Below are 24776 nucleotides of genomic sequence, written 5' to 3'. Positions count from 1 at the left end.
GTGCCAATAAAGACTGTAAAGTTCTGTGGAATTAATGGCACTATATAAATGAGTAAAATAAATAAAATATATAATATATATATGTGTGTGTGTCACTGACATACATATACTAGCTATTGGTATATGGTCTCCATCCTGGTATGTGCTGCTCCCATCCTGGTATGTGCTGCTATCTTGTGATGTGCTACTCCCATAAAAGAGAACCTGATTCAACGTGTGCATATCTCACAATATCTGGTGCCATTTTCTTGAAGACACGGTGTCTAGGAACTTGCACACACAGCGTCTTCACTAAAATAGCATTGTAGTGCAGTATGCATGCGTTCTGACTCAGGTACCACACTGCACAGGCGTCACCCATTTTGGCTTTCAACAGAAAGACACATTCACTGTTATATATAACATTTTTAATTTTATTAAACTATTAGGTAAAGAAAACAATTATTGTGGAAAAACTTCTCTGTAAACAACATTTTTGGTGTAAACTGTGGTCTTTCTTTAAGTGGCCTTGTTGATCCTTAGCGAAAACTTTGACTTGCTGGAAGGATTTTGTCCTTGAAAAGGCGACAAAGTTGGGTATGACTGAAGGCTGGAGGTGGCAAATATATGCCAACTGAATCTAGTGTTTGCCCTTGACTTTGGTGGATGGTCATAGCGTAACCAAGTCTTAAGGGAAACAGTTTTCGTTTCAAAGTAAAAGGTAGATTAGGTTCGCTTGGTGCCAGAATAACTCTGGGAATGAATACCCTTGTACCTTTAAATGATCCGGTGAGGATTTCACAGTCAATGACTTTTGACATCATTTGCTTCACAACCATTCTGGTGCCATTGCAAACACCTCTTGTTGAGTTAAGGTTTCTTAATAGCATGACTACTGCCCCAACGTTCAAAATTAATCTATGAGGAGGCATACCACCAGGCGTTAAGCTGTTTAAGAACTCCATTGGATAGTTTGCTGCTTCCTCAGCATTTGCAGTATCTTGCTGAATGGAATCAGTACTGGTGTAGCATTTCAATTCAGACTGAATTCGTCTAAGAACATTTTCATTCAGTTCATGTGAATGTTGTTTTTTTGGAGTTAGGATTGCATGGTTTGCATTGCTTTCATCTTCTGGTTGTATGACATGAGGAAAGACAGCATCAACAATGCATCCATTTTCAATGCAGACAGAAGGAATTTCAAAGATTCCTTCCTCTAGTCCTGGTTCTTGAAGTTTTCCATCTCCAAGGTTTAAAAGCCATTAGGAAAAGCCTTAATGTTCTTTGGGGACATTGTCCTCATTGGTACGCATGTTTTGGTCCAATTTGAGGACTTCAATAATCCTCCGATAGCTGTTTTTCATGCATGCTAAAATTATTTTGGCTCTGCTGCCATGTGGTACAACAGGAAGGAGTTGACGAAAATCTCCACCAAAAAGAAGAACTGCACCTCCGAAGTTTTTTGGACAGAACTTTGGGATCTTCAGCCATGAGTTCTTTGCAGAATATGTCAACTGCATTTACAGCATAAGCTGGAGCCATAGAAGCTTTGTCCCAGACTATGAGTTTGGCACTTTATATCTCATTGGCAGTATTGCTGCCATGACAAATATCGCACGTCGATGTTTAGGCAGTTTGAACATATTATGGGAAGTTCAGCCTCCATCAAGCAAAGTGGTAGCAATGCCTGTAAATGTACATGGCAAGTCTAATTCATTTTTGCTCCCAAAATAATACACGATTGTATTATACATGAATGTTTTACCACTTCCACCAGGTCCATCATTAAAAAATAGGCGTTTTTCCAAGTTGGGATTCTCAAAAGCTTCCCTGATTTTTTTGAAAGCCTTTAGTTGTCCTGGGTTTAACATTTGGAATTTCTCCTCAATCAAATCCTTTTCCACAACAGGGTCGTAATATTTGCCAGAATTGATTGGATCATCGTACGTGCCAACAGGAAGTTGTAGGCCAAAATCTTGTAATGACTTTCCAGGTGTCCGTAACACAGACTCAATTTCATGTAAAGGGCCTTCTCTATTATAATAATTTTTCCATAGTTTTGCTGGCAGTCATGTGAGGACTTGATTTTTGCAGGATAAAGTTGACGCTAACTGGTATACCGTATATACTCGTGTATAAGCCGACCTGAGTATAAGCCAACCCCCCTAATTTTGCCACAAAAAATAGGAAAACTTATTGACTTGCGTATAAGCCTAGGGTGGAAAATGCAGCAGCTACTGGTAAATTTCAAAAATAAAAATAGATACCAATAAAAGTAAAATTAATTGAGACATCAGTATTTGAATTGTTTTTGAATATCCATATTGAATCAGGAGACCCATATAATGCTCCATACAGTTCATGATGGCCCCATAAATGCTCCATAGAAAATACACCCCATATAATGCTGCACAAAGGTTAATAATGGCCCCATAAGATACTCCATAGAATAATATGCCCCATATAGGTTATGGCCCCATAAGATGTTCCATAGATTATGCCCAATAAAATGCTCCATAGATTATGCCCCATATGCTGCCCCAAAAAGGTTATGGCCCCATAAGATGCTCCATAGATTATGCCCCATATGCTGCCCCATAAGATGCTGCATAGATTATGCCCCATATACTGCTGCAAAAAAAAAAGACATACTCACCTCTTGTCGCTGGGGCGAAGGTGCCGGTGTCCTGAGCAGGCGGGGACACTGGCACGCTATGGGGGACAGGTGCCGGGGTCACCGCTGGCTCAGGGCCCCAGCACCTGCGATATTCACCTGTCCCATCGCTGCGCGCCGCTGTCTTCCGGGTCCCTCTGTCAGTGACGTTCAGGCAGAGGGCGCATCGCGCACTAACCTCGTCATCGCGCCCTCTGCTGCCTGAACGTCACTGACAGAGGACGCAGAGGACAGAGCGGCGCGCAGCGGTGGACTGGGGACAGGTGCATATCGCATATACTTACCCCCTCCTGGCGCGGTCTCTGCAGCCCCGCTTCTCTGGCAGCTATTCCTTCCTTCAGTGATAACGTGCTACTGCTCATTAATGTCATGAATGCGCATATTCATGACTTTAATGAGCGGTAGCACATGACCACTGAAGGAGCCTGAGACCGTGGGAGAAGCGGGGGGGCTGCAGAGACGCGCCAGCGGGGGTATGATCTGACACCCTCGCCAACCCCCTGGCGTTTATGACTCACGCATAAACCGAGAGGGGGACTTTCAGCCCCAAAAAATGGGCTGAAAATCTCAGCTTATACGCGACTATATACAGTAATTTTCGGACATATGACTTTTTTATTCCAATTTTGAGAGGCAGAATGAAGCAAAAAAAAAAGGTTTTCATTATTTTTTTCTTTATGCTGTTGTAGTAAAATTGATAAGGCAGCTTTATTCTTCGGATCAGTACTATTACAGCGATACCTCATTTATTTTTTATGCTTTAGTGCTTTTACACAAAAACTTTTTTATTCAAAAACTAATCGCTTTATTATGGGAGCTATAATGTTTTTATTTTTCTGCTGATGGACCCTTAGAACGGCTTGTTTTTAGCAAGACAAGTTAATGTAGATTGCTTTTTTTTTTAATCGCATTTTTTCCACTTTTTGTTCAGCAACATGATGATAAAGCATAGTTTTTTGCCTTGTATTTTCTTTGTTTTTACGGTGTTCACTGAAGGGGACAGTGGGATAGATTTATAGGTCGGGTCGTTCCAGAAGGGGCAATACCAAATATGTGTATTTTATTTTAAACATAAATAAATGTATTTATTGGATTAATAATTTTTCTTTTGTGATTTAAAAAAAAAAATATATATTTACAATATTGACTTTTAACTCTTTCATTGATCCTGGATGGGACATCAACTGAATAATGACAGATTGCTGATCTAGCTGATCACAGCGCCATACCTATATGGCGGTTTGCGGGAACACAGCTCCTGCGGTGCCTTATATATACAGTGCAAGTCAGGAATGGGTTAAGCCAAGTTGTGCCCTTTTAAATACTTGCCTCTTCCTACACAGACAATAGGAGATATTCCTTCTAGTACAGACCATTTGCTATCCCCCCTCTAAGCTGAGAATCCAGGAGCTAAGGTGCCAGGATTGACACCTACCTCCAGCAAAAGCCCCTTTGTGCTTACTATACTGGTATATCCAGTTTCACTCCTTTTGTCAACTAAATGTAACTACTGTCTTATTGATTTACCTTATAATTTCCTTCGCACTCTACATGAGTTTTTAGATGGTGAAGATGATATGATTCCCAGGAATAACATTTCCCACATTCTGAACATAAAAAATGTTTTTTTCGACCCTGTATGAGTTCTCTGATGTGCAACAAGCTTTGAGCTTGTACTATAACATTTCCCACATTCTGGACATGGCTATGGCTTCTCTCCTGTGTGACTTCTTTGATGTTTAAGAAGATTTGATTTCTGGTTAAAACATTTCCCACATTCTGGACATGAATATGGCTTCTCTCCTGTGTGAATTCTTTGATGTTTAAGAAGATCTGATCTCTGGAAAAAACGTTTTCCACAATCTGGACATGGATATGGCGTTTCCCCGGTGTGAATTCGATGATGCTTAAGGAAATGTGATTTCTGGTTGAAACATTTCCCACATTCTGGACATGAATATGGCTTCTCTCCTGTGTGAATTCTTTGATGCTTAAGAAGATCTGATCTCCGGATAAAACGTTTCGCACATTCTGGACATGAATATGGCTTCTCTCCTGTGTGAATTCTTTGATGTGTAATAAGATCTTGTCCCTGGGTAAAACATTTCCCACATTCTGGACATGGATATGGCTTCTCCCCTGTGTGACTTCTGTAATGTATAAGCAATTTTGACTTCTGGTTAAAATATTTCCCACATTCTGAACATGAAAATGGCTTTTCTCCTTTGTGACTTTGCTGATGTATAAAGAACAGTGATTTCTGGTTGAAACATTTCCCACATTCTGGACATGAATATGGCTTCTCCCCTGTGTGATTTCTGGAATGTGTAATCAAATTTGACTTATGGTTAAAACATTTCCCACATTCTGAACATGAAAATGGCTTTTCTCCTGTGTGACTTCTGTAATGTGTAGGCAATTGAGATTTTTGTTTAAAACATTTCCCACATTCTGGACATGAATATGGCTTCTCTCCTGTGTGAATTCTTTGATGGTTAAGAAGAGCTTGTTTTTGGATAAAACATTTCCCACATTCTGAACATGAAAATGGCTTTTCTCCTGTGTGAATTCTCTCATGTGTAAGCAATTGAGATTTATATTTAAAATATTTCCCACATTCTGAACATGAAAATGGTTTCTTCTCTGTGGGAATTATTTGATGTTCAACATCACTTTTGTGGCTTTCATTTTGCTTAACAGTCTGTGATGAATCCAAATAGGTGACTGATTGAAAAGGCTCCGATGACTGATTTTTGCTCTGAAGGGCTGGAGGTATAGCTGGAATAACGGCATGCTTTTCATAGGTATCTGGTTTGACACCACAGTCACCTGCCAAGAATAAAACAGATTTTATTATTTTTCAATATCAATGCGTTATATTTTATATTTTTCCTATGTACATAATTCTATACAACTCAAAGTATAATGAAACTATGACCTAAGACAGTGGTGAGCCACCTGTTCACAAATCCCATGGTACCAAACCTCTCAAGTACAATCGACAAACATAATACACAAACCCAGAAAAGTTTGAAGCAATAAAGGGAGGATTAAAAATAAGCTTTATTACATTACAATCTATAGCAACAGATAAAAAGATACACCATAAAAACATGTACGATTCGTAAATGTCACGGTCCTGTTAAGGTTGGCGTGCAGCCACCGCTGAGCAAGGACTCATCCACACTGCAGAGGGGCCCGAGGTCAGACATGGCCGGATAGTTCAAGCAAACAGGACCTGGAGAAGCTAAAGTCAGTGAGCAGTGAAGGACCTACAGTCATGTGACCACAAGGGGGCGGGCTTAGCGTCCAGCTGTCAGAGATAGGCAGAACACTAATACAGGAATTCTCAAAGTCAGACAAACCAGGTCATACACAGAGATAGCAGTAAAGTACCAGGGATGAGACAGAAAGGAGAGTCGGGGGGCCAAGCAGAGATCAAAACCAAACAGACATAGAAGGTACCAAGCAGAATCCAACAAGCAGTATCCAGAGAACAGACCGAGTCATACACAGAGAATCAAGCAACCAGAACACAGCACAAACACACACAGGGGTCACCACACTATGCCAAGGGCGAAAGTATAACTGACGGGGATGGGAGCGTCCTGAGGCTATAAGAAGCTTTCCCAGAACCAGGGAGAGGCCACAATCATAAGCCCCAGGTGTGCAGGTAAGCCTGCACTGGGATCACAACCTTTAACCCCAGAAATGCCAGTCATCAGCACTGGTTCCAGACATTAACCCCATGTGTGCGAGTCAAACCCGCACTGAGATCATGACAGTAAAGGGGTATTCCCATCTCTGATCAACTATCCCAATATGTAGTAAGTGTAATAATAATATTAGGAAATATGTAATATAGTTCTTCTGACTCGCTATGTTGCTCACCTCATGTGCAGAATATTGCATTAGCTTTGGTATCAATGGTTACTACCAATCATATAGTGACTGTTAGTTGCTAGTGGTTATAACCATGGATACCTAAGCTACTGCAATGCCCTGGACATGGGGTAAGCGACAGAGTCAGGAAAACTAAACTACTTTTCTAACTGGAGGTATTTGCTATTATTATTACACCTACTATATTTTAAGATAGGATCTTGGAAATGAGAGTACCCCCTTAAGGCCTCCTTTACATGTCAGTGTGTCCGATACATATGGTGACAGTTTTCATACGTACCAGAGACACTTAAACACGTAGACCCATTCAAGTGAATGGATCTGTGCACATGTCAGTGTGTTTCCACGGACCATGTGTCTATGGGCAAGGCACGCTGACATGACTGCTTTTTAGCAGCAGAACGGGCCACAAAATGTCTCGCACATGTGCACACCAATGACACATGGATGACATCCGTGTGTCATCAGTGTGACACGTACCAGCATCTCGGAATCAGTGGTACTGTTCACGCTGATCCCTGGCTCCATGTGTTGAAAACAGCTTACATCATTGTACCCTGCTCTGTCTGTGATCAGCAAGCAGGGGACCATATTGAGAGTTTTATTCGACCCCTTCAGTCTACATAATTTTACTCTAAGTATAAAATAAAAAAATCACATTATACTCACTTAACACCTAATCCAGTGAAGCCATTGTCCCCTGTAAAGAAACAAAAATGAACAAACAACAATATCCCTCACCTGTCCAAAGTTGAAAGAAACCAAGGTGTCCCACGCTGTAATCCATCTGTGCAACATTTGCTTATCAGCATAAGTGGTGACCACTCCCATTGAAAAGCTGGGTAGAATGACTCGTTGCACCCTCATTTCTCAAAGTACACTGCGATGATCTCACTAAGGTCACAGGTTATAGGCCCGCTCTCACTGCAGGGAGTCATTTTCCCCTGCTCTCCAGCGGGAGCAGTTGACTCATAACCTGCCCTCAAACTCCATCGCACCCAAAAGCACTACAAATATTGGCTGGTGACTAGCTCATCCAAATTTTATCCACCTCCAATTCCTCAAGATGGTTGGACCATCATTGTAAATGAGCCCCTGTACTTTGTGTCACTCCCACCATATTGTAGAATGTAAACTCCTATGGGCAGGGTCGTCAATATCTTTGAATTAATTATTGTATTATCTTTAACTTTGTTGTGACTGTTGTCAATTAACTGTTGAATTGTAAAGGGCTGTGGAACATGTTGACACTATATAAATAAAGATGATGATTATGACCTGCGCTAAAAGGATTAAATAGAGGCTGCAAAAGTGGACAAATGATGTACACAGGCACCACCTAAGTTAACATGTATCAATTCAATAAAGGTACAAACTACAAATACCATAGATAATCGCACATAAAACAATAGCACTAAATACTCATCCTCAAGTAAACCAGCATGCACTCCTCTATAGGTGCTGTTCCCACTTTGCAAGTTTCTTCATTTCACTGCAACCTTGATGCTGTGATGGCCGAGGACGACCATCTTTAAGTAAGGAGGCATGTAAGGGGCTGACATTGTAATGGACAGCAGAGACACGCTGCCCCTTTAAGAGACAGCACCCCCTTGGCTGATGCGATGGTACAGTTGATTCTACCCTTCAAAAGACTGCTATGGTTTGCTCTTCCAGCTATGAAGAGGGGAGGGGCTGTTTTCCCAGTGAGTGTTTGGAGCTGGGAGCTGCAGGAGACTGACGTGCTGTGAGCTGTGACAAAAACATGCAGCTTAGAACTGACTGAACCTGTGGGATTGTGTGTACCCTTCTGGGGATAACAAAGGTGGTTTTTCCTGTGTTACTGCGAGGAGCCATGAAGATATACAAGGAAGGAACAGGCTCGGGATCTTCACACAAGGACAAGACCACATTGCACAGAGCTTCCAGGGAGGACATCGCATCATCTTGCAGTGAACTGCAGGGGGCCCCCAGAAAGGAACTGCAATGCCAACTGTACTGTGAGTGTTAACCCTGTGTGCGCACATGTTTAGGGCAGGCTGTAATAGACAGAGCACGGTAGCCGTGCAGCTGGTGTAGAAGCAGCCAGTCAGGCTAGAGTTAGAGTAGCTTTATTGCATTGTTTTGGCTTTTGAGAAATACACTGATCTGTAATAAATTAGTAGTGTGCTCGTGACAAATGTCATCCTAGTAGAGGATTACATCAATTACAAAGATCATATAATAGGACATTCATGGAACAAATAGACCTATCGCACTAATATGTAACACAAACCATGAGCAAAAGAGCTCCAAAAAAGCGATAAATAGATCCACACATAATATGGTAGAAAAATATATAAATTTATTGACAAAGGTATATTAAAAAATCAAATACAGATCCATATAGGGGGATGTTAGGAAAATTAGTGTCAAATCCAGAACAGAATGAGCTAAACAGCAAAGGGAGACAGAACTGGAAAGCCAAACTGGTTTACAAAGTTGATGTAAGAGGAGAGGAAAGGTAATGTGATAAATGGAGTAATATACTCAAAATCATAATTATATCGAGTGTCCATACTTCCTCACACAGCATCAAGACATCATATGTCCACAAAGGGCACGGTACAGAAGTGTAAAAATTGTGGCAGAGGACACTCACCAGCGGCTACTAGTCTGTACACCCACCCCGACGCGCGTTTCGGAGGGTCAGTCCTTCATCAGGATCTGTAATAGTTGGTGCACCGTGCTATTTGTACGGCCCAGCTAGAGAATATCACTTTTGTAAATTGTTTTTTGTCATTGCATACCTCTGTTTACTCTTTACTAACACTGCATTCCTTGCCTGTAAATAAATTAACCCTTTGTTGTTTGCACCTCATCTTGCGTACTGTAGTCTCCCTGCATTGTGGTGGTCCCCCGGCCATCGCTTCACGAGTACAATCCGATTTTTCACACCTTGCATCCGACTGACATCCAAATGCCATGTAATTGCTATTCGATTGCAATACTAATTAAACATGAACCTTAACATAGAGAATTACACCAGACACACACACACTCACACTGTGTGCAGAATTATTAGGCAAATGAGTATTGTGATCACATCATCCTTTTCATACATGTTGTCCTACTGCAAGCTGTATAGGCTTGAAAGCCAACTGCCAATTATGTAAATCAGGTGATTTGCATCTCTGTAATGAGCAGGGGTGTGGTCTAATGACATCAACACCCTATATAAGGTGTGCTTAATTATTAGGCAACTTCCTTTCCTTTGGCAAAAAGGGTCAGAAGAAAGATTTGACGGACTCTGAAAAGTCAAAAATTGTGAGATGTCTTGCAGAGGGATGCAGCAGTCTTGAAATTGCCAAACTTTTGAAGCGTGATCACCGAACAATCAAGCGTTTCATGGCAAATATCCAACAGGGTCGCAAGAAGCACGTTGATAAAAAAAGGCACAAAATTGCGGGATTTGGATGTTTCGCCCCCGCACATTTCGTCCCGCACATTTCGCCCCCAGCAGTCCACAGCGGTTCGCCCCCCGATGTTTCAACCCCAGATGTTTCACACCTGGATTTTTTGCCCCCAGCAGTTTGCCCCCGGATGTTTCACCTACAGCATTTTGTCCCTGGATGTGTCACCATCTGATGTTTTGCCCCTAGCATTTTGACCCCAGATGTTGCACCCTCAGCTTTTGGGGTCAACATGCAGGGAACAAAACATCTAGGGCTGAACATACCTGGGGGTAAAATATACAGGACCCCAATTGCCGGAGATTCTTGTGGCTGCCTTTTCAGCAGCTCTATTAGCTGGCCTTAAAGGAGTATTATCACCCTAGAACGCAAAAAACTGACATACTTACCTGTCGCAGCTGCAGCTCCTTGGGTCCTGCAGTGCAGTCTAGCGGTTCCCCGTGACGTCTTCTCCTGCTTCTGGCTGTCTTTTCATCTTGCCTGGATCACTGATCCATGAAGCATGAAGAATGCCATGGCAGTGAGGCCGAATATCTCCTGGCCGCTCACTGACATGACGTCACTCCTGCCCCATTCATCAGTCAATCCAGAGGGCAAGATGTCTCTCCTGTCACCAAATCACTGCTGTGCATGCGCAATGCCGCGATGAGATCAGGCAGAAGAAGAGGACACTGGGAAGGAGAGGACTCGTGGTGGCCTCTGGATCCAGCATGGCGATCGCCAGCCCACACAGCCAGATCAGACAAAGATGAGCAGAAGACCTCTAGGTAAGTACCAGGAGGGGAAGATCGGCAGCATGCTTACCACAACATGATTGCTGAAAGCATGCTGCCTTATTTTGCTGTTCGGCATGAGAATACCCCCGTAATGCAGGCTATGTATGGAAGCAGCGGGACTGTTGACTGACTACAGGGTTAATCCCACCAACCATCTCTGCAGAACTGAGATATTGGCGTAACATCCGGGTGTGAACTGCTGGAGGTGAAACGTACGGGGGCGAAATTTCCTAAAACCCAAAATAACTGCCCATGAATTGAGGAAAATCAAGCGTGAAGCTGCCAAGATGCCATTTGCCACCAGTTTTGCCATATTTCAGAGCTGCAATGTTACTGGAGTATCAAAAAGCACAAGGTGTGCCATACTCGGGGACATAGCCAAGGTAAGGAATGCTGGAAAACTACCACCTTTGAACAAGAAACATAGGATAAAACGTCAAGACTGGGCCAAGAAATATCTTAAGACTGATTTTTCTAAGGTTTTATGGACTGATGAAATGAGAGTGACTCTTGATGGGCCAGATGGATGGGCCCGAGGCTGGATCAGTAAAGGGCAGAGAGCTCCACTCTGACTCAGACACCAGCAAGGTGGAGGTGGGGTACTGATATGGGCTGGTATCAAAGATGAACTTGTGGGAGCTTTTTGGGTTGAGGATGGAGTGAAGCTCAACTCCCAGACCTACTGCCAGTTTCTGGAAGACACCTTCTTCAAGCAGTGGTACAGGAAGAAGTCGGTATCGTTCAAGAAAAACAATATTTTTCATGCAGGACAATGCTCCATCACATGCATCCAAATACTCCACAGCGTGGCTGGCCAGTAAAGGTCTAAAGGAAGAAAAAATAATGACATGGCCCCCTTGTTCACCTGATCTGAACCCCATAGAGAACCTGTGGTCCATCATAAAATGTGAGATCTACAGGGAGGGAAAACAGTACACCTCTCGGAACAGTGTCTGGGAGGCTGTGGTGGCTGCGACACGCAATGTTGATCGTAAAGAAAGGTGGCTATATTGTTCACGGATTATTTTTTTTTGTTTTTGAATGTCAGAAATGTTTATTTCTAAATTTTGTGTTATATTGGTTTGCCTGGTGAAAATAAACAAGTGAGATGGGTATATATTTGGTTTTTATTAAGTTGCCTAATAAATCTGCACAGTAATAGTTACCTGCACAAACAGATATCCTCCTAAGATAGCCAAATCTAAAAAAACCCACTCCAACTTCCAAAAATATTACGCTTTGAGTCTTTTGGGTTGATTGAGAACATAGTTGTTGTTCAATAATAAAAAAAATCCTCTCAAATACAACTTGCCTAATAATTCTGCACACAGTGTGTGTGTGTGTGTGTGTGTGTGTGTGTGTGTGTGTGTGTGTATACAGTGCCTACAAGTAGTATTCAACCCCCTGCAGATTTAGCAGGTTTGATAAGATGCAAATAAGTTAGAGCCTTCAAACTTCACACAAGAGCAGGATTTATTAACAGATGCATAAATCTTACAAACCAAAAAGTTATGTTGCTCAGTTAAATTTTAATAAATTTTAAACATAAAAGTGTGGGTCAATTATTATTCAACCCCTAGGTTTAATATTTTGTGGAATAACCCTTGTTTGCAATTACAGCTAATAATCGTCTTTTATAAGACCTGATCAGGCCGGCACAGGTCTCTGGAGTTATCTTGGCCCACTCCTCCATGCAGATCTTCTCCAAGTTATCTAGGTTCTTTGGGTGTCTCATGTGGACTTTAATCTTGAGCTCCTTCCACAAGTTTTCAATTGGGTTAAGGTCAGGAGACTGACTAGGCCACTCCAACACCTTGATTTTTTTCCCTCTTGAACCAGGCCTTGGTTTTCTTGGCTGTGTGCTTTGGGTCGTTGTCTTGTTGAAAGATGAAATGACGACCCATCTTAAGATCCTTGATGGAGGAGCGGAGGTTCTTGGCCAAAATCTCCAGGTAGGCCGTGCTATCCATCTTCCCATGGATGCGGACCAGATGGCCAGGCCCCTTGGCTGAGAAACAGCCCCACAGCATGATGCTGCCACCACCATGCTTGACTGTAGGGATGGTATTCTTGGGGTCGTATGCAGTGCCATCCAGTCTCCAAACGTCACGTGTGTGGTTGGCACCAAAGATCTCGATCTTGGTCTCATCAGACCAGAGAACCTTGAACCAGTCTGTCTCAGAGTCCTCCAAGTGATCATGAGCAAACTGTAGACGAGCCTTGACATGACGCTTTGAAAGTAGAGGTACCTTACGGGCTCGTCTGGAACGGAGACCATTGCGGTGGAGTACGTTACTTATGGTATTGACTGAAACCAATGTCCCCACTGCCATAAGATCTTCCCGGAGCTCCTTCCTTGTTGTCCTTGGGTTAGCCTTGACTCTTCGGACAAGCCTGGCCTCGGCACGGGAGGAAACTTTCAAAGGCGGTCCAGGCCGTGGAAGGCTAACAGTAGTTCCATAAGCCTTCCACTTCCGGATGATGCTCCCAACAGTGGAGACAGGTAGGCCCAACTCCTTGGAAAGGGTTTTGTACCCCTTGCCAGCCTTGTGACCCTCCAGGATCTTGTCTCTGATGGCCTTGGAATGCTCCTTTGTCTTTCCCATGTTGACCATGTATGAGTGCTGTTCACAAGTTTGGGGAGGGTCTTAAATAGTCAGAAAAGGCTGGAAAAAGAGATAATTAATCCAAACATGTGAAGCTCATTGTTCTTTGTGCCTGAAATACTTCTTAATACTTTAGGGGAACCAAAACAGAATTCTGGTGGTTTGAGGGGTTGAATAATAAATGACCCTCTGAATAAACTTTTCACAATTTTAAAAAAAATTAAACAAAGAAATAACATTCTTTTTTGCTGCAGTGCATTTCACACTTCCAGGCTGATCTACAGTCCAAATGTCACAATGCCAAGTTAATTCCGAATGTGTAAACCTGCTAAATCTGCAGGGGGTTGAATACTACTTGTAGGCACTGTATATATATATATTATATAAAATATTTGACGGAAGCCGGCAATTTATCTGCCGCGTACAGCAGAATCAGTATGACGCGACAGAACAAATAGACTCCAAACAGTATATGTACATAGAAATGACAGATATAAAGATGTCAGTCACACACATAATTAGTACAGTGTGCAGCTTACTGCACATTTAATTAAATTATTTTTTTGAAAAAAAAAAAGTGCATGGGCTTAATTTTCATAACCAGCAGAGGTAAAGCAGATGGCTGAAGGGCTGAGGTTTAAGCCCTGGGAAGGGGGTAATTCCCATGGAGCTTCCCAGGCTATTAATATCAGCTCTCAGTTGTATACTTAGCCTTTACTGGTTATTATAATGAGTGACCACCCCAAAAAAAAATGAAGTAGGGTCACCCTATAATTAATAACTAGCAAAGGCTAGTCATACAGCTGCGGGCTGATATTATTAGCCTGGGAAGGGTCCATGTGTATTGGCCCCATCCTAGACTAAAAACCATCAGCTCTCAGCCACCCCAGAAAAGGCTCATCCACAGGATGCGCCAAATCTTGCACTTAATCTCGCTCTTCTCACTTGCCCTAGTGCAGTGGCAAGTGGGTTGATGGTTGGGGGAGTTGATGGCACCTTTGTATTTTCAGGTGACATCAAGCTCAGATGTTAGTAATGGAGAGGTGTCATTAAGATGTCCCTATTACTAACCCCATAGTCAAATTGTATATAAAAAAAACCTTTGCATTTGTAAAAAATAAAACACACCGAGAATAAAGCCTTTTAATTGAAAGAATAATAGACTCCTTTAGCAAACCTAAGTTAAACCATACTCATGTCATCGCCCAGTCTGCTGAAGCCAATGTCCCCTGTAACAGAATTAAAAGAACAACCATATTCCTCACCTGTCTGCCAAGCTAATAATCCATTTGTCCCACGTCGCATCTAGCTCTGCTACAGCCAGACTGCATTGTTGCATGAAGCGACTGTACAGCATGCCATCCAGCAGAGAAACTGAGCTGCGCATGCTTGCTCAGCATCTCACAGTGAACTCCTTTCACCTCACTGACGTCACAGCGAGCGCAAGAAATTTCTGAGGCTCGCGGTGCCAACAGAAAGGTCCTGGGAATTCAGGCCCAATGAACTCAGTTCAACTTACTAACGTCAGTGCAAGTGCTGTTAGAACTCTTCCCACAGCGATAGCGCTGAAGTTAGTGAGTCGAACCGAGTTCATTGTGTCATGGTATAGGACATGGTTAATGTCCTGTTCTCTCAGGGTTAACTTTTGCTGGCCTCCCTTTGGATCTGGGAGGGGTATTTAAACTCACTCCAGACTAGGATTCCCTGTCAGCTATACTGTTGTTCTGGCTGTGTGTCTGACCCCTGGTGTGTGTATGTGTGTATACTGCTTTGCTTGTTTGCTTCCCGTGTATGACCTGGTCTGTCCCCTCACTCTGTTCTCTGTCTCACGTTTTGGTACTATTGTCTTCTCCGGTTCTGACCTCCTGGCTTGGCTATCGTTACTCCATTACAGTTTGTCCCTATTGTACTGTCTATTGCCCGTTCTGGTTTTCTGATCTATTGCTATGTCCTGACTATCCGTTCTGTCTAACCCTTTGGTATTGTTGTGCTATCTCGTGCTTTGACCCCGGCTTGATCTGGTTTACGTTTGTCTATGCCCCTTGGTAATTTGTCCCGTAGTTACCTTTCTAGGAGTTTTCCTTCAGCTCCTAGCTCTGTGGGTTAGGCCACGCCCCCAGCAGTCACGTGCTTCAGGTCCTGTTAGTCTGAAGCACACATCGTCACCACTGCTGCCCCGCTCCACAGGCATCTTTGAGCACAGGTTTTGTACTCAGGACACGCGCACTGACTCAGTAAGCAAGTGCAGTGCGGTGTTCCTGACACATTGTTTGTGAACTCACAGGACCTTCTTGACGGCATCGTGAGCATGCTGCTGAGCAGAGCAGCCATGCACGGCTCAGTGTCTTTTTTGGATGGCGGCCTGCCATGTAGATGCAGCAGAGCTAGACTCGTCATGGGACAAATGGATTATCATCTACTCGGCGGACAGGTGAGGAATATTGTTTATTATTTTAATTCTGCTACAGGAGACATTGCCTTCAGTGGACTGGGCGATGATGTATGATTTATTTTAGATTCATTAAAGGAGTCGGTGTCATTCTTTCAATTAAAGACTTTATTCTTGTTGTGTGTTTTTTTTATTCAAATTGACTGACTCTTAATGACGCCTCTCCATTACTAATCTCTGGCCTTCATGTCACCTGACAATACAAAGGCCATGACTGTATCTATAATGTAGCGTTGGATGCGTCCCTCTGTCTGAAGCCGGTATAGACTGCGCCTGCTCAATGTGGCCAGTGTTAGAAAGATGCATCCAGCATTAATAGAGGTGACAGGGACAACGAGAATGGAGTAGGAGTGTGGCGCTGGAGATTGCGGTATGCGTTGGCGCTGACTGAATACATGAGGACGTACCGTGAGCTCCGGTGAGGCTGGAAGAGGAGTGTTGGGTCGGAGTCAGCCCCTGTACATGGCGCGATCTCAGGCGCTATTTTATTGAAGACAAATTCACACACAGTGTCATAAACAAAATGTCGCCGGACAGCACGGTATAAGCATGCGCTGACTCCGGCGCCATTTTATTTAACGACAGCACATAGCAGGGGAGCAGGGGAAAGGTTTATTATTTTTTTTATTTGCTTGTTTGTATGTATGGATAGAACAGCAGCGCATGCAGGATGGAGGAGTATATAATAGGATGGGGGACAAATACCAAGCTAGGATAGATAGCATATACCAAGCAAGCCGAGCATATACCAGGATTAGGGGAGCATATACGAGGACAAGCTACTGAACCAGTTCTACGCTCAAATTGTGAGCAATTTTATTGGTACATTTTTGTGCCATGTTAACCCTTTCAAGACGTGGCCCTTTTTCGATTTTGTGTTTCTGATTTTCATTCCTCTTCTTCAGAGCCATAACTTTAATTTTTCCGTCAATATGGCCATGTTAAGGCTTGTTTTTTTTGCACGACAAGTTGTACTTTTGAACGACACCATTGGTTTTACCATATCTTGTACTCAAAAATGAGTAAAAAATTCCAAGTGCGGTGAAATTGCAAAAAAAAAAAAAAAAAATGCAATTCCACAACTTTTATTTTTTTTTTTAGATTTTTTTTCACCATGTTCACCAAATGCTAAAACTGACCTGCCATTATGATTCCCCAGGTAATTACGAGTTCATAGACACCAAACATGTCTAGGTTCTTTTTTAAGTAGTGAAAAAAAAATACAAAGTTTGAAAAAGATAAAAATGGCGCCAATTTACGATAGCCGTAGCGTCTCCATTTTTCGTGCTCTCGGGTGGGGTGAGGGCTTATTTTTTGCGTTCCAAGCTGACATTTTTAATTAGACCATTTTGGGGCAGATACAATCCTTTGATCGCCCATTATTGCATTTTAACACAATGTCGTGGGGATCAAAAAAAAAAAGTAATTCTGGCATTTTTAATTTTTTTCTCGCTACGCCATTTAGCGATCAGGTTAATTCTTTTTTTTTTTAATTGATAGATTGGGTGATTCTGAACGCCAAATATGAGTATCTTTTATTTTTTTATCATTTTATTTTGAATGAGGTAATTTAATCTTTTATATTTTATTAAATTTTTAAATATTTTTTTTAATTTTTTTTTTTAACTTTTGCCGTGCTTTAATAGTCTAGAAGCTGCCATAACCCGATCTGCTCTGCTACATACAGGTTATGATCAGATTGCTTGTATGTAGCAGAATACCTCACTTGCTATGAGCGCCGACCACCGGGGTCGGGTCATTGTTTTTCTTGTGATTGCTGCTGCTGGGGGACCAGGATGTTCCTGCCTCTCCCTTTAGCGTAGCTCTATCTTCCCGTCTTTACCTTTCCTCGCGGTTGGGATGACTGACTCTGGGGGGCTCGAAAAAGATGCTTTCTTGTGGTCCTTTGCTCTGGAAGCACCTTTTTATCTGTGGCCTTTTATAGAATTTCGTCTAAGGCCGGGCCGAAAACATGTTCGCCCTTGAAGGGTAAAGAGCAGAGTTTAACTTTGGATGCAACATCCCCGCTCCATGTTTTAAGCCAGAGGGCCCGCCTGGCGGAATTTGACTGGACCATAGCCCTGGCGGAGGCACGGATCATCTCCACAGATGCATCCGCCAGGAAACCCGTAGCTCTCTGCAGGATAGGAAGAGAGTTAAGGAGATCACTCCTTGAGGTACCACGAGAAATATGGCTTTCCAGCTCCTCAATCCATTGGAAGAGGGACCTAGAGACACAAGTGGACGCGATTCCTGATTTTAGATTAAAGGCAGAGGTTTCCCAGGCTTTCCTTAGGAGGCTTTCTGCTTTACGGTCCATAGGGTCTCTAAGCTGGGATGCATCATCGAACGGCAGAACCGTCTTTTTTACCGCCCTTGCTACCTGGACATCTACTTTTGGGATGTCCCACTTAAATTCCTCTCCCTCTAGGGGAAACCTATGTCGGAGTTCTGAAGGGGCCGAGTAGCGTTTGTCTGGATACTCCCATTCCTGGGAAATCATATCTGCTACACTCCTGTGAACTGGAAAACCCGTTCGCTTAGGCCCTTCATATCCGCCGAACATACGATCCTGTGCTGTCTGCGTGACGGGTTCGTCCTCTAGGCCCATAGTGGCACGTACTGCACTGACCAGCACCTCCACATATTCCGTGGAAAGGAGGTACCTTCTAGTGTCGGCTGACCTAGAGGTTCCTGGTTGTTCCCAATTCTCGGATCCCGAATTGTATGATCTTTTTGATCCTGATTCTGAATCCTCTATTTGAATCTTCCGTTTTTTAGGGGGTGGTGAACCCACAATCGAAGGGAATGGAGGTGGTGGAGGTGGGGGCAGGGCAGCTAAGGAGGTTTGAACCTGATGGGTAACCAAGCTGCGAATTTCGTCTATCAATGACGGATGCTCAGCCCTAACCACCTTATCCGTGCAAGCTTGATATAGCTTCTCCCAATTTGAGGGAAATTTTGTGCTGCAAATGGCACATTTGGTCGACTTGCTAGATGTATTGGTGCTCTTATGGGCAGACTTTTCTCCCTATGAAATAAGGGGGAGAAGCATTTTGAGGACCCATGCCCTGACCGCACCACTAGGACCCACCCCTGGACACTTACTGTGGCTGGGGCAGTGCTGGGCTCTGCAGATGCAGGGCAGGAAGACGCGTCCATGCTAACAGGGGATTCTCATCTTACCTGTCGGCGTCTTCCGGCTGGTTAATATGGGATTAACTCCGCCCTCAGCGCAGTCGTCTGTTTCCCTCTCCTCCTCCCTGGGTCCCGGAGCAGGCACAGCAAGCGCTGGGGAGCTCCACACGCCGGCAATAGGATGGGAGCCGCCATGACAGCGCGTCCTCCACATACCCCAGAAGTGACCCGCGTGTAACGTCACTTCCGATATCGCACTGCACGCAGGGGGAGGAGGAGAGACCGGAGAGCTGCGGGAGGTCTCCGGTCAGGGATCACTGGCCTGCTTTACTCCCCATGGGGGAGGGTGGGAGGGCCTGGAAACGGTTCCGAATTCGAGAGAAGACGGGAGCAGATCGGAGGAGGGGAGGCGGCGCCACCGACCACCACTGCCCGGCTTTTTTGAATCTTCCAGGTACGCTGCAGCAGCCTGCCACACAGCATACCAGACCTCTCCATGCCCCATGGGGACAGGAAAGTCACTGGTGAGAGGGAGGTGGGAGGGACCTTTTAACCTCTCGTGCTTCCTGTCCCCCATTAGGGCGTGGAGACATTCTCCTCCTATGCTGTCGTGGAAGGTTGCTAGAGAAATAGCGTTGTTAACCTGCAGATATGCAGTCAACCTGCAGGTTAACAGTGTTATTATGCTGCCTGGTGCCCGCACGCAGCCAAATGCAGAGGGGAGAAAATGATCTTTGTTCTTAGCAGTATGGTCATTTCAAAAAAGTTTGCTCATTTCTGCATCAAGATGTTTATTCTTCCCAAGTGAGCTCATCCAACACATCACGTAAAGTAGGGCATCAATAATGAATTGTGTACAGAAGGTATAGAGAAACACCTTTGTACATAGAAGAACTTCATATGCTGCCATGTTACGTCTCACCATGACTACTCTGTAATGGTCTTGTACTGGCATGCTCCTGCACTGTCACTTTTCTAACCAGCCTTCCCAATACAGTCCATGGCTGCGCTGGTGGAGATGCTGCACTAAATTCACAGGGTCACTTAGTTCATTGTGTAAGAATCAAATTAGCCAATCTGTTATTACCAGAGCTAAGTTGTTACCCGGTTTTGAGTAGATTATTACCGGACCCTACTTCTATATCCTTTCCTGATCTGCCTACATATTTCTTGTTGACCTCAAAACGGTTTGGCTTCTCACTTGACTGTCCTTCCAGGACCGGTACGGCCGATAGAAATTCTACATATACACACGTGGTCAAAATTCTTGGTTCCCCTCGATTAATGAAGGAAAAACCCACAATGGTCACAGAAATAACCTGAATCTAACAAAAGTAATAATAAATAACTAATCTATGAAAATGAACAAATGAAAGTCAGACATTGCTTTTCAACCAGGCGTCCACAGAATTTTAACCTCTTCCCGACATGCGCCGTACATATGCTGCTCTGCGGGAGGTGCGTTCCCGCAATGAGCAGTATATCTGCAGCGGCACGATCACATAGCCTCACATTGAGCACCGCGGCAATCACATGCCGACGTAAGCTGTACATGCTAGCACTGATTGCAGGCATTTAACCCCTCTGATGCCACTGTCAATGCCAGTAGCATAGAGAAGCATTGAGCAGGGCGGGGGCTCCCTGCACGCTTCCCTCACAACATGATGAGATTGCGTTTTCCTGAGGGTCTCCATGGAGACCCCAGCACAAAGATGGCCATGGGGTCCTTCCGAGCCCTACAGAGAGGAGGCTTGTCAGTGCCTGCTGAGAGCAGGACCTGTGAAGCCTCCTTCCCTGCCTGTCAGATCAGTGATCTGATACAGATCAGTGCTAAGTGTCAGATCAGCTATCTGACATATAGTGATTTCCCATACTGGGACAATGTAAAAAAAAAAAAAATTAAAAAAAAAGCTAAGAAAAAATTAGAAAGTGTAAAAATATTTTTAAAAATCCCCAAATAAAGATTATAATAAATATTTTCCCATTAAAATATGTAAATAAAAAAACAATAAAAGTATCCATATTTGGTATCACTGTAATTGCACTGACCCAAAGAATAAAGTCACCCAATCACTTATACCGCACGAAGAACGGCGTAAATAAATAAATAAAACCAATTCTTCATGTGCTGTTGATTTTTTCATTCTGCCACCCAAAGATCGCAGGAATGTATGGTCCATTTTCTCCTGTTAATCATGCAAAAGTAAAAAAAATAAAAAAATTAGGTCTAAAAGGAAAATTTTGTGAAAGAAAAGTAAATGTCTATTTTTTTTCTTCCACATTCCAAAAATTCCCGTGAAGCACCTGAAGGGTTAATAAACTTCTTGAATGTGGTTTTAAGTACCTTGAGGGATGCAGTTTTTAGAATGGTGTCATTTTTGGCTATTTTCTGTCATACAAGCCCCTCAAAGTCACTTCAAGTGAGGGGTGGTCCCTAAAAAAATGGTTTTGCAAATTTTGTTGTAAAAATGAGAAATCACTGGTCAACTTTTAGCCCTTATAACTTCCTAACAAAAAAAAAAAAAAATGTTTCCAAAATTGTACTGATGTAAAGTAGATACGTGGGAAGTGTTATTTATTAACTATTTTGTGCGATATGACGCTCCAATTTAAGGGCATAGAAATTAAAAGTCTGACATTTGCAAAATTTTCAAAATTTTCGCCAAAGCTACGTGTTTTTAACAAATAAACGCAAGTGATATCAAAGAATTTTTACCACTATCATAAAGTACAATATGTCATGAGAAAACAGTCTCAATCACTGCGATCTGTTGAAGCGTTCTAGAGTTATAACCTCAAAGTGACAGTGGTCAGAATTGTAAAAATTGGCCGGTCAGGAAGGTGAAAACAGGCTTCAGGGTGAATGGGAATACACAAAAAAAAACCCCACAAAATTTAAAACCATTTAAAATACAAAAATAGTTACAAAGAGTAACTCTTACATATAGGAGCAACAGTTAACCTCATTTCAACAATAAATGGTATATAAAGACCTCATATTAACAAAAAGATGCATATATAGCTACGGTATATAGCTTACTCTTTGTAACTATTTTTGTATTTTAACTGGTTTTACATTGTTTTTTTTGTGTATTCCCATGAAATAAATTTGTCATTTTGCATGGTGATCCCTGCTTTTTTTGTATGTCCTTTTGTCTTTGGTTGCTACTAGTATATTTATAGACATACTGCAGGTGGATCCCCCCTTTATGTGATGGTGCCCTCCCCCTTCTCAATTCAAATTGGGTCATTATCCTGTTGCAAGACCCATAACCTGCAACTGAGACCAAGCTTTCTGACCCTTGGCAGAACATTTCTCTCTAGAATCCCTTGATAGTCTTGAGATTTCATTGTACCCTGCACAGATTCAAGACACCCTGTGCCAGATGCAGCAAAGCAGCCCCAGAACATAACAGAGCCTCCTCCATGTTTCACAGTAGGGACAGCGTTCTTTTCTTGATATACTTCATTTTTCCATCTGTTAACATAGAGCTGATGTGCCTTGCCAAAACACCAAGGTTACTTACCAGTAGCCGTTTTTTCTGGAACCCATGACAGCACACCTGAGAGAGGTCATCCGCCCAGCCAGGACAGGAAACCTACTGAAAATAAAACGGCAGTACCTCTCCCTCGCTTCAGTTGGTTTACAGAACATGAGTGGCCCACTGGTTAGTTCACATGATAAAACTACCACCACATTATATAAAAAAAAGGCACCCAAACTATAGTGCACATCAAGGGAGTGAAAAAAGGGGGAGGTATCATGGGTTCTAGAAAAAAAAAGGCCACCGGTAAGTAACCTTGGTGTATTCCCTTCCCCCAAGACAGCACACCTGAAAGATTTTTGGAGAATGAAAAACACCTTAGGGAGGGACCACCGCTTGCAGCACCCCTTTACAAAAGGTTAGGTCAGCCAAGGAGGACAGATCTAGTCAGTAGTGTTTAAAGAGAGTAGACTGTAAGGATCAGGTAGCGGCCTTACATATATGATCAATCGATACCTCTGCCTTTTCTGCCCAGGAGGTAGCCACAACTTTGGTGGAGAGAGTCTTGATGCCTTCAGGAACTGGAGAACCACTCGCGGAGTAGGACAAGCTAATGGCCTCCCTGATCATCTGGCAATGGTACTTTTGGATACCCCTTTTTGCTACCCTGGAAGGCTACAAATAGGGACTGATCTTTCCTCCACTGACTAGTCATGGACATGTAATGCAACATGGACTTTCTCACGTCTAAAGTATGGAACTTTTCTTCCCCTGGATTCCTAAGGTTATTACAGAATGATGGCAAGGTGATCTCCTGGCTCCTATGGAACTTAAAGGGAAGGTGCCATCCAAAAATTTTTTTTTCAGCAATTGAAAAAATGTAAAGAATTAATGTTTACATTTTCTTAAAAAATATTATCGTTTGTTTTTAATTTTGCAAAATATGAAAAATAATTTTAAAAAGTTTGGCATTTCCACTTGTTAACACTAGGGGGAGCAGCTACTGAAATCTGGCACAAAAACCTATGACATCTATAGACACAGTGAGCAGCCATTTTGATGGGGCTTGCAAAGTTACTGACTGTCTTTGCATGTAAAGTCTGGATCAGAACAGGCCATCAATCAGCAGACATGTTTCCTGGATTTCTGTGGAGCAGACAAGCAGACGGTCCATCCATGTGAATAAAACACAGCGCTCTATGTACAATCCCTGGCACCGAACAGGGCGCCCCCCACAGACCAGCACACTGCTGTCCTGAAATACTCTGTGCAGCTGTCGCCCTGCTCCTTCCACCATACATCAGGCCCCTGTCGCCTCGCTTTCACACATCGCCAGGACGGGATCTGAGGAGAGAGGAATGGGGTCTTCGGTCACCGAGGATGGCAGGCAGCAAGGATTCTGGGAGCAGGGTGACAGCAGCACAGAGTATTTCAGGAGAGCAGTATCACACGGGATAGGATTAGATACACGGCTCAGCAGGCAGCATCACACAGGAGAGGATTAGATACACGGCTCAGAATACAGTATCACACAGGATAGGATGAGATACACGGCTCAGCAGTCAGTATCACACAGGATAGGATTAGATACACGGCTCAGCAGGCAGTATCACACAGAAGAGGATTAGATGCACGGCTCAGCAGACAGTATCACACAGGAGAGGATTAGATACACGGCTCAGCAGACAGTATCACACAGGAGAGGATTAGATACACGGCTCAGCAGAAAGTATCACACAGGAGAGGATTAGATACCCGGCTCAGAATACAGTATCACACGGGATAGGATTAGATACACGGCTCAGCAGTCAATATCACACAGGATAGGATTACATACACGGCTCAGCAGTCAGTATCACACAGGAGAGGATTAGATACACGGCTCAGCAGGCAGTATCACACAGGAGAGGATTAGATACACGGCTCAGCAGGCAGTATCACACAGGAGAGGATTAGATACACGGCTCAGCAGGCAGTATCACACAGAAGAGGATTAGATGCACGGCTCAGCAGGCAGTATCACACAGAAGAGGATTAGATGCACGGCTCAGCAGGCAGTATCACACAGGAGAGGATTAGATGCACTGCTCAGCAGACAGTATCACACAGGAGAGGATTAGATACACGGCTCAGCAGGCAGTATCACACAGAAGAGGATTAGATGCACGGCTCAGCAGGCAGTATCACACAGAAGAGGATTAGATGCACGGCTCAGCAGGCAGTATCACACAGGAGAGGATTAGATGCACTGCTCAGCAGACAGTATCACACAGGAGAGGATTAGATACACGGCTCAGCAGGCAGTATCACACAGGAG

At 43.4% G+C, this 24776-nt stretch overlaps 1 pseudogene; it reads right to left on the bottom strand.

Annotated features, from left to right (window-relative positions):
- Positions 1 to 408: 408 nt before the first annotated feature.
- Positions 409 to 24776, bottom strand: part of LOC141094357 (uncharacterized) — a 93359-nt pseudogene continuing 68991 nt past the window's right edge.

Source organism: Dendrobates tinctorius, unplaced genomic scaffold, assembly GCF_039654945.1.
Source record: "Dendrobates tinctorius isolate UK_male_01 unplaced genomic scaffold, ASM3965494v1 ptg000063l, whole genome shotgun sequence".
Taxonomy (NCBI): domain Eukaryota; kingdom Metazoa; phylum Chordata; class Amphibia; order Anura; family Dendrobatidae; genus Dendrobates; species Dendrobates tinctorius.
Note: the sequence above shows the minus strand (reverse complement) of the source record. Positions and strands in the feature narration are given on the sequence as shown.